This window comes from Eptesicus fuscus, chromosome 5 (genome assembly GCF_027574615.1).
Source record: "Eptesicus fuscus isolate TK198812 chromosome 5, DD_ASM_mEF_20220401, whole genome shotgun sequence".
Taxonomy (NCBI): Eukaryota; Metazoa; Chordata; class Mammalia; order Chiroptera; family Vespertilionidae; genus Eptesicus; species Eptesicus fuscus.
The window spans coordinates 63,613,978-63,624,776 of NC_072477.1; the positions used below are offsets into that span (position 1 = coordinate 63,613,978).

At 42.5% G+C, this 10,799-nt stretch overlaps 1 pseudogene; it reads left to right on the top strand.

Annotated features, from left to right (window-relative positions):
- The first annotated feature begins 284 nt into the window (after positions 1-284).
- LOC103287531 (keratin, type I cytoskeletal 18-like) lies at positions 285-1,545 on the top strand (annotated as a pseudogene).
- The last annotated feature ends 9,254 nt before the right edge of the window (positions 1,546-10,799 follow it).

The following is a 10,799-nucleotide window of genomic DNA, read 5'->3' on the forward strand; positions in this document are numbered from 1 at the left end:
AAACCGATTAGGGCTCATTCATTTCTTTATGAAATATTAGCTGTACACTTACTAGTATTATGTGCCAGACACTTTTAGGCACTGGCTGTAATTCAGGTCTTTGAATTCACGAAGTTGACACTTATTAGAGGAGACTGACAATTCACAAGTAAACAAACCAAACAATATAAAATGACAACTTGTGTTAAGTGTTAAAAGAGAAACAAAGGTGTGAGGATGAAGAGTAACAGGGGAACTGCCGCCTGAACGTGAGTCTCGGTTTCTCGCCTTCCTCCCTGGACAACATGAGCATCAGCACCCGCTCCAGCTTCTCCTCAAACTACCAGACATACCCTGGGCTCCCTGCCTCGCCCAACTACTGGATCCGGCCAACCAGCAGCATGGCCAGCATCTATGCAGGTGCGGGGATCAGGCACCCAGCTCTCCATGTCCCACTCCTCCAGTGTGCAGAGTGGCTGGGGGTCTGGGGACCTCGCTGTAGGGATGGCCGTGGGTCTAGCAGGCATAGCAGGCATCCAGAGTGAGAAGGAGACTATGCAATGCCTGAATGACTGCCTGGCCTCCTACCTGGAGAGGGTGAAAAGCCTGGAGGCTGATAATCAGAGTCTGGAGATCAAAATCCAGGAACACCTGGAGAAGAAGGTCAGAGACTGGAGGCATTATTTCAAAACCATTGAGGACCTGAGGGCTCAGATCTTTGCAGGTTCTGTGGACAATGCCCACATTATTCTACAAATTGACAATGCCTGTCTTGCTGCTGATGACTTCAGAGTCAAGTATGAGACAGCATGCTTCAGTCTGTGGAGAGTGACATCAATGGGCTCCAAAAGGTCCTTGATGACACCAATATCAACTGCAGCTGGAGACAGAGATCGAGGCTCTCAAGGAGGAGCTGATCTTCATGAAGAACCATGAGGAGGAAGTAAATGGTCTACAAAACCAGATTAGGTTGACTGTGGAGTTGGCTGCCCCCAAATCTCAGGACCTCAGCAAGATCATGGCAGACATCCCGGCCCAGTACGATGAGCTGGCTCGGAAGAACCAAAAGGAGCTAGACAAGTACTGGTCCCAACAGATTGAGGAGAGCACCACAGTGGTCACTCGCAGACCGCTGAGATAGGAGCTGCTGAGATGACACTCACAGAGCTGAGACGTATAGTCCAGTCCTTGGAGACTGACCTGGACTTGATGAGGAATCTGAAGGCCAGCTTGGAGAACAGCCTACGGGAGGTGGAGATGCACTATGCCATGCAGGTGGAGCAGCTCACCAAGATCCTACTGCACCTGGAGTCAGAGCTGGCCCAGGCCCAGGCTGAGAGGCAGCGCCAGACCCAGGAGTACAAGACCCTATTGAACATCAAGGACAAGCTGGAGTTTGAGATCACCACCTACCGCCGCAACTGGAAGAAGGGGAGGACTTCAATCTTAGTGAAGACCTGGACAGCAGCCAGTCCATGCATTCCATTCAAAAAAACCACCACTCGCAGGATTGTGGGTGGCAAAGTAGTGTTTGAGGTCAATGACACCAAAGTTCTAAGGTGTTAAAGGCAGCAAAAGTGTGGCACCCCTCGGGGTGGGGCAGGAACCCAATAAAAAGTTCAGAGATAAAAAAACAAAACAAAACAAAACAAAACAAAAAAAGAGTAATGGGAAACCCATTTCTGTAGTGACATTTAAACTGCGGCCTGAAGCCAGTTTTAGAAAAAGTAGAAGAGGGTTCCAGCAGTGCAATTGAATCCTTAACATTCCAAACATCCTTCCTTTATGAAGAGCAATGCAGTTTTAGGAATTCTCACCTTCCTCCCTATATTCCAAGGGAGATCCTGAATGGCTAAGTCAATCAAAACAAACTCATCCTCTTAGTATTGATTGGCTCAGGAATTCAGGCCTAACTAAGCCAATTATTGTTTGGTATTTACCTGGTGACTTTTTGGTTCAGGAGTTCGAATGTGGCCTCAATTGGCCCGATCAAACCAAAAGGAAGTGGAACTTTCCTGTTTCAATGTGAGGGGAGAGATAGTGCTTTCTCCCACTAACTTGAACAAAGAAGTACATAGCTCCTACTGCTCCTGACTTCTATGACCTTTAAGGGCCAGCCTTAGGCTGAAGCAAAGTGAGTGGCCCAAGCAACGTCGGTCCATGACGATGCTTTTGGGCCACTGGATACATCGACTGTAACGTTTGTTCTACCTCTGAGTTTCCTGCTATGGAAAGCTGCCTTGAGTTAGATTTCTGTTATTTCAGCCAAATACACTTTAATCAATACACAATGAGAACAGCATATTCCAAGGTCCTGAATGGAATACAAGTTTGGATAATTAGATTAATTTGAATCACCACATAATGAAATGACCCAGTGCCTTGCTTATGGAGTTGACTAGCCAGTAGCACTGGAGAAAAAACTTTTAACATGAAAACAAGTCAAAACAAAACAGAAACAGAAAATAAGTTCTTAGAGGATATAGAAACAATTCCAGGAACAAAAAAAATTTGGAGGTGGGGGCAGGGAGACTATAATTAGTATCCTTAGAGATGAATAGAATATTGAACAGGAGAGCTATAAAAAACAAACATCTGGAGAATAATAAAAAGGTACTGGAAATTTAAAATATGATAGCTGAGAGAAAATATCAATAGAAGGGTTGGAAGATATAAGTTGAATAAATATTCCAGGCCCTGGCCAGGTAGCTCAGTTGGTTAGAGAAGCATTCTGATACATCATCAAGATTGTGTGTTCAATCCCTGGTCAGGGCACATACAAGAATCAACTAAATAAGTGGAACAACAAAAATTGATCTCTCTCAAATCAATCAATAATAAAAAAAAACAAGAAAAAATATTCTAGAAAACTGGACAAAAAAGTGATAGGTAATAGGAGAGGGGGAAAAGGAAAATTATAGAGTCAACTCAGGAATCTTCAGCATCGATTTATATGAATTTCAGAATGAGAGGGAAGTAAAACAAAAATTAAAGGTATCCATTGAGTGCTCAGCACATGGAATGAGAAAAGACCTACCACATATCAGAACACTGGAGTCAAAGAGAACACCCTAACGGCTTCTGAGACATTAAACAGGTCACAAAGGATGGATAATCACAATGACTTCAGACTTGTCAGCAGCAACACTGGTAGCCAGAAGACAATGGAGCAATGTCATCAAATATCTGAAGAAAAATAACTAACAACCTAGACTTTTTCACCCAGCCAAGCTATCAGTTAACTATGAGAAAAAAATTAAAAATATTTTTATTGATTTTAGAGAGAGGAAGGGAGAGGGATAGAGAGATAGAAACATCAATCCCATCAGCTGCCTCCTGCATACCCCCTACTTGGGATCAAGCCTGCAACCTGAGCACATGCCCTGACCAGAAATTAAACCATCACCTCCTGCTTCATGGGCCAATGCTCAACCACTGAGCCATACTGGCTGAGCTAATTATGAGAATTTGTAGTCTTAAATTATCTACCATGCACCCCTTTGAGGAAGCTATTGGAGATGTACTCCACCAAAATGAGAGAGTAAACAAATAAACAAAAGTCATAGAAACCAGTAAAAAGGGTATCTAACCTAGGAGATAATTGAAGGATATATGCTGGTTGCTGGTAAAACATCCAAGACCAATAGCTTTGTAGTAGGCTTAGAGAATAACCATCTCAGATTGGAGCAGGAAGGTGAAAGGTTTTGGAGGCATATATTTAAGGGGAAAAAAGGAAATGATAAACTATTTGATTGTATCTGAACATATTGAGAGGAGATTTCTAGAAGAGAGTATGAGAATTAATTGGTAAGTACATAGATAATTACATAAATAAATTTTAAAAGAATTATTAATTTCAGGGGAAAACATACAAGAAAGGGAATGTAAACAATACATTGTTACAGCTTGAAAATAACATTTACACACTCATAAGATGTAAATATTCAGTATTGATTTAACAAAAGTAACATTACTATATTAGGAGAATAGAGAGAAAGTATAAGCATATTCATGTGGAGGATGAGAGCATGAAGTCCTCATATTAAAAATAGAAGTCAGTGTATATTTGAAGCTTACCCAGCTGGCATGGCTCAGAAGTTGAGCATCGAACTATGAACTAGGAGGTCACGGTTCGATTCCTGGTCAGAGCACATGCTGGGGTTTCGGGCTTGAAACCCAGAGTGGGGCATGTAGGAGGCAGCCGATCAATGATCCTCTCTCATCGTTGATGTTTCTATCTCTCTTTCCTTCTCCCCTCCTCTCTGAAATAACTAAAAATATATATTTTTTAATCTGAAACTTAAAAACCAAGAAATGGCATGATATTTAGAAAAAAGCAATAAATGCCAGAAGAGTCAGCTAAGAGTTGTAATTGCCTTTAAGCATTGGGAAGCAGAGTGGGATAAGGATTACTTTTTTAAAAAAATTTTTTTATTGTTGAAAGTATTACAGATGTCACCCTTTTTTCCCCCATTGATCCCTTCCACCCCACACCCATCCCCCCCATTGTAAGTAATAAAGAACATATAATAAAGAACAGGTATGTACATGTGTAACTTTCATAAAAACAAATAAATATTTAATTTAAAACCCATCATGGCCCAGCCCATGTGGCTCAGTGATTGAGCATCGATCCATGAACCAGGAGATCTTGGTTTGATTCCTGGTCAGGGCATATGCCTGAGTTGTGGGCTTGATCCCTAGTAGGGGATGTGTTTCTAGCTCTCTCTCTCTCTCTCTCTCACTCTCTCTCTCTCTCCTCTCCCTACATCTCTCTGAAATCAATAAAAACATATTAAAAGCAAAACCAACCTTTGTAGGAATGAAATAGCCTAGGAGGAGAGAGTAGAATGAGAAAGAGGTCTTGGTACTGATCTTTTAGGAACTCTTCATTTACCATCCTTCTCACCTCTCCCCCTCACCCCCTCGCCCCCCACTCCCTCCCCCCAGTGAACCACAAGTCTGCATTGAGAGAAGTGTTGATAGAAAGAAACAAATAAACCTCCAGGAACAGATCCAGAGACAAAGATACCTAGGATAGGAGAAGAATGCAGAAAGTGTGGGCTAGAGTCATCTCCACAGAAAAGGTGGCTTTGCATTGGGGCAGGTTCTAAGTCCTGGAAGGCTCAGGGCTGGCTGAGGTCTCCATTCTTGAAGAGCTACTAAATATGGATCAGGAAATGCCTGAGGAGGGGAGCTAAGGCACTTCAGTCACCTTGGGCTTCTGACCGGGTGATGATATCTCATTCCTGACCACTGGTGCTCCTGAGTAGCTCCTTGCCTCCACCAAGCACCTCCTCCCCATCTTACCTACTTTTGTGAACATATGAGCAAAGCTGAGGTCTCAGAGCAGCACCTCCTCCCACATACCTCTGCTTCTCCCTTGGCTCAGCTGAACTGCATTTGTATTATGCATAAGGTGAGCAGACGTCCCGCTTTTGGCGGGACAGTCCCAATTTTTAACAATTTGTCCCGCGTCCCGCGGTGTTTTAAAAAAGTCCTGATTTTTGGAAAGAATGCACGACAAGCTAGGGAAGGGGGGGAGCGGGGAACGGGAAGGGAATATACGGTTTTCGGCGGCCATGTGGCTATTTAGCCAGGATATGAGTTTTATATTATTTTTGTTAATTTTATAATGTTAAACTTTAATAATAACAAATAATTGTTGAGAACTGATTAACGAGAACTGCTTATCAAAGTTTGCATTGTTGATCAGTTGTTAGAATTCGACCATTGTTTGGACTTAATGAACAATGGCATTTTTGGGGATTGGCAACGACGAAAACATTTTGTAACTGTCTCTCAGACGATACACATCGTACTGCGTGCTAGTGAGCTAGTTAAACAAGTGATGTCATTACAAATCAGCTATTCAGATAATTTAGGTAAGTAATTTATTTATTTCATAAATACATAAATTTTCTTGAATTTAGCAGACAGTACTCGTTTTATTTATTTATTTATTTATTTTATTATTATTTTTTTAAAACATATTTTATTGCTTTTTTACAGAGATGAAGGGAGAGGTATAGAGAGTTAGAAACATCGATGAAAGAGAAACAGATGAGAGAGAAACATCGATCAGCTGCCTCCTGCACACCCCTTACTGGAGATGTGCCCGCAACCAAGGTACATGCCCTTGACCAACCAAGGTACATGCCCTTGACCGGAATCGAACCTGGGACCCTTCAGTCCGCAGGCCGACGCTCTATCCACTGAGCCAAACTAGTAGGGCCGTATTGTTTATATTTTATAGTGGCGGCAAAAAGTCTAGCGCCGGCCTTGAAAGTGACACGACTTACGTTATGGCAAATTCAGAGGAAAAATAATACAAGTTAGTATTGTTATTATTTAGAAAGAAATATAGGATTAAAATAATTTTTAAAATCTAGTTACTTTATAACAATCAATTTAATTTATAAACTAACAATAAAATATGTTCATGTAATTATGTACCTACTTACTGTGTTTTTAAGCAATATGTATATAATAATTTATAATATAATTTTAAATTATTTTTTTTAGATTTTTAACATAATGAGTAAGAAAAGAGGATGCAAATGCAACGATGATCTAAGAAGTGAATTTCCTTTTATTAAAAAAACCAAAAGTTGCCAAGACCGGTTTGGCTCAGTGGATAGAGCGTTGGCCTGCGGACTCAGGGGTCCCGGGTTCGATTCCGGTCAAGGGCATGTACCTTGGTTGCAGGCACGTCCCCAGTGGGGGTGTGCAGGAGGCAGCTGATCGATGTTTCTCTCTCATCGATGTTTCTAACTCTCTATCCCTCTTCCTTCCTCTCTGTTAAAAATCAATAAAATATATTTTAAAAAAAAAAGCGATTACAATATAGACCAAATTTTTAATCAAGAACCCCCCCCCCCCCCCCCCCGCCCCGGGCCGAAACCGGTTTGGCTCAGTGGATAGAGCGTCGGCCTGCGGACTCAAGGGTCCCAGGTTCAATTCCGGTCAAGGGCATGTACCTTGGTTGCGGGCACATCCCCAGTAGGGGGTGTGCAAGAGGCAGCTGATCGATGTTTCTAACTCTCTATCCCTCTCTTCCTCTCTGTAAAAAATCAATAAAATATATATATTAAAAAAAAGACACCCCCCCCCCCCCCCCCCCGGTCAATGGTGTCCCGCTTTACCAATGTTAAAATCTGGTCACCTTAATTATGCAGGCATTCATCAATTCTATCCCTCTCCTTCTCTCCTTTGAGAGACACTAGGGCAGTGGTCGGCAAACTCATTAGTCAACAGAGCCAAATATCAACAGTACAACGATTGAAATTTCTTTTGAGAGCCAAATTTTTTAAACTTAAACTTCTTCTAACGCCACTTCTTCAAAATAGACTCGCCCAGGCCATGGTATTTTGTGGAAGAGCCACACTCAAGGGGCCAAAGAGCTGCATTTGGCTCGAGAGCCGCAGTTTGCTGACCACGGCACCAGGGGATAATGCAAGTTTCCAGCTCTTCCCACTTCCAATTCTCTTCTCTGCTTCTCACTCCCTGCTTACTAAAACTCCAGCTATTTATCTGTTCCCATCAAGTGTTCCTTCCTAGTTCTCCCTCGCCCTTTGGACAGAAGTTCAGAGGCAAAGAGCTAATAATACATAGTAGAGTATAGGCTACTCTTGGAAAATATGGATGGCCCTACTCTTGCTAGATTAGACAGGGTTTCAAGTTCTTATGCTGGGGCTATATGTCAAAGTGTACCCTCAATGCAGCAGCATCGGGACCGTGGGAGAACATGTGGCTCCCAGGCAAGTGAACTCTCTCAGTGCTGAGCGACACCCCAGAGCCACAGGGTTGCAGGCCTAGCAGATTCTGATAAGAAGGAGAGAAACATTCCCATGTTCAAAGGACAGAATCTCTAGGTCCAAAGCATGTGGTGATGAGGAGGATGAGGGGAAAGGGACGAGAAGACCCAAATTAATAACTCTGTAGAAATAGGGTTGCATGCATACATGGAACATGTCCTTTTCCTTTTCTTCCATGTATCAATGCAGAACCTGTCCTGATGTAAAAGAGTATAGGCTGCTGATGTGGCATGATCTCGTAAGTGTGGAGGGCAACCAGAGGCTCTAGAACCAGGTGGCCTGAGCTCAAATGCTAGCCAGACCACTCACTGGAATTCTTTTGCGTCATGGACCCCTTCTCAGAGTAATGTTTTAAAATACATTTTTTTTTTAAAATGGTATTTTTCCCTGGCCAGTGTAGCTCCGTTGGTTGAACATCATCTTGTTGTGCACCAAGAGGCTACTGGTTCAGTCACCAGTCAGGGTGCATGCAGGGGGCAACCGATCGATGTTTTGCTCTCTCTCTTTCTCTCTCCTTCCCTCTCTCTAAAAATCAATAAAAACATTTTAAAAATAAATAAAATAAAAATAAGGTATTTTTACACTCATGTTCATTAAAGCATTATTCATAATAGCCAAAATGGAAGCAATCCAAGTGTCCATTGACAGATAAAGGGACAAACAAACAAACAAACAAAACATATAAATATATTACATACAATGGAGTCTTATTCAGCCTTAAAAAAGGAAGGAAATTCTGACACATACTAGAACATGGATGCATCTTGAGGACATTATGCTAAGTGAAATAAGCCAGTCACAAGAAGGAAAACAATGTATGATGCCACTAGGAGGTATCTAGAGTAGTCAAATTCATAGAAACGGAAAGAAGAAGGGTGGTTACCAGGGGCTGGGAGTGATATGAAATGGGGAACTTGTTCAATGGGTACAGAGTTTCAGTTTTGCAAGATGAAAAGAGTTATGGAGATTGGCTGCAGGACAATGTGAATGTACTTAACAATACTGAATTGTGCACTTAAAAATGACGAAGATGGCCCTGGCCGGGGTGGTACAGTGGTCTGAGGGTCAGCCTGTGGACTGAAGGGCCACAGGTTCCATTTCCGGTCAAGGGCACTTACCTCAGTTGCAGGTTCACCAGCCCTGGTAGGGGCACGTGCAAGAGGCAACCAATAGATGTGTCTCTCTCCCGTTGATGTTTCTCTCTCTCTCTCCCCTCCCCTCTCTTCCGTCCCTTCTACTCTCTCTAGAAATAATGGGAAAAAATATCCTCAGGTGAGGATTAAAAAAAGAGACAGGATTCAAATGCTATAGAATTCACCCATTTGAAGTGTAGTGCACAATTTAATAGTTTTTAGTATAATCACAGATATGTGCAACCATCAGCACTGTCAATTTTAGAAAACTTCCATTACAATGGTCTATTTTAAATCTTAGTTTTACTTGGCCTATCAACAGCATTTGACACACTTGATCAATCCCTTCCCCTTTAAACATTTTTTTTTTCACTTCACTTTCAGGACATCATACTCTCTTGGTGTTCTTGGTGCTTCTCCTTCCTCACTGGCCATTTCCTTTCTTTTTTTAAAAAATATATTTTATTGATTTTTTACAGAGAGGAAGGGAGAGAGAGAGTTAGAAACATCGATGAGAGAGAAACATCGATCAGCTGCCTCCTGCACACCCCCCACAGGGGATGTGCCCGCAACCATGGTACATGCCCTTGACCGGAATCGAACCTGGGACCCTTCAGGCCGACGCTCTATCCACTGAGCCAAACCGGTTTCGGCTGGCCATTTCCTTTCAATTGGCTTTGCTTTTCTTCACTCTGACCTCTTTCTAGAGGTTGGAGTGCCCAGGGCTCTCCTCTGTCTTCCTGGGTGATCTCATTTAGCCTCATGGCTTTAAATATCATCTATATGTTTAGTAGCAAATGTGTGTCATTAGAGAACAAGGCTAAAATCATCCACACCCTCGTATTTCGAATTACTATATATGGATGTGAAAGTTGGACAGTGAAGAAGGCTGATAGGGGAAAAAAAATGATTCATTTGAAAGTTGGTGTTGGAGAGAGTTCTATGGCTACTCGGGCCTAGGCCAACAGAAAGATGAACAAGTAGGTACTAGAACAAATCAATCCTGAGAAGTTGCTGGATGCAAAAATGACAAAACTGAAGCTGTCCTATTTTGGGCACAAAATGAGAAGCCAGGGTTCTCTGGGAAAGATAGTAAAGCTTGGAAAAACTGAAGGCAACAAGAAAAGAGGAAGATCACATATGAGAGGAACTGACTCCATAAAGGAAGCCATAGACGTGATTCTACAGGAGCTGAGTAGGGCTGTTGAGGACAGGACATTGTGGACATCCCTCATTCACAGGGTTGCTAGGAGTTGGAGCTGACTCAATGGCATATAACGCACACATGTTATGTTTTGTATTACCAAGTTTACATTTCTAGCCCAAGACATCTTTCACCTGCTCCCAACTTGATTATATAAATGCCTGCTCCACATCCCCATGTGTATTCTAGGACAACTCAGCATATTCAGAACTGACACTATTCTATATGAAGTCTTCCCTTCCTCAGTTGATGACAATTTCATCTTTCTAGTTGTTCTGGCCCCAAATCCTTGCTATCCTTTTTTTTTTTTTCCAGAGAGGAAGGGAGAGAGAGAAATATCAGTGATGAGAGAGAATCATGGATAGGCTGCCCCCCGCATGCCCCTCACTGGGGATCGAGTCCACAACCTGGGCATGTGCCCTTGACCGGAAGCCAATGCTCAATCCACTGAGTCAAACCAGCCAGGGCATTCCTTGTTATTCTTAATGACATTTGTCTCTCACATACCACATTCATTCCACCAGGAAATTCTCTACCCTCAACATAACCAGAACCCTATCGCTTCTCCCACCTGCTTTGTTATCCACTGGTACAAGCTGCCACCATCTCTAGCCTGGATTACTGCTATAGCCACCTAACAGGTCATACTGCTTTTATCCTTGTTCC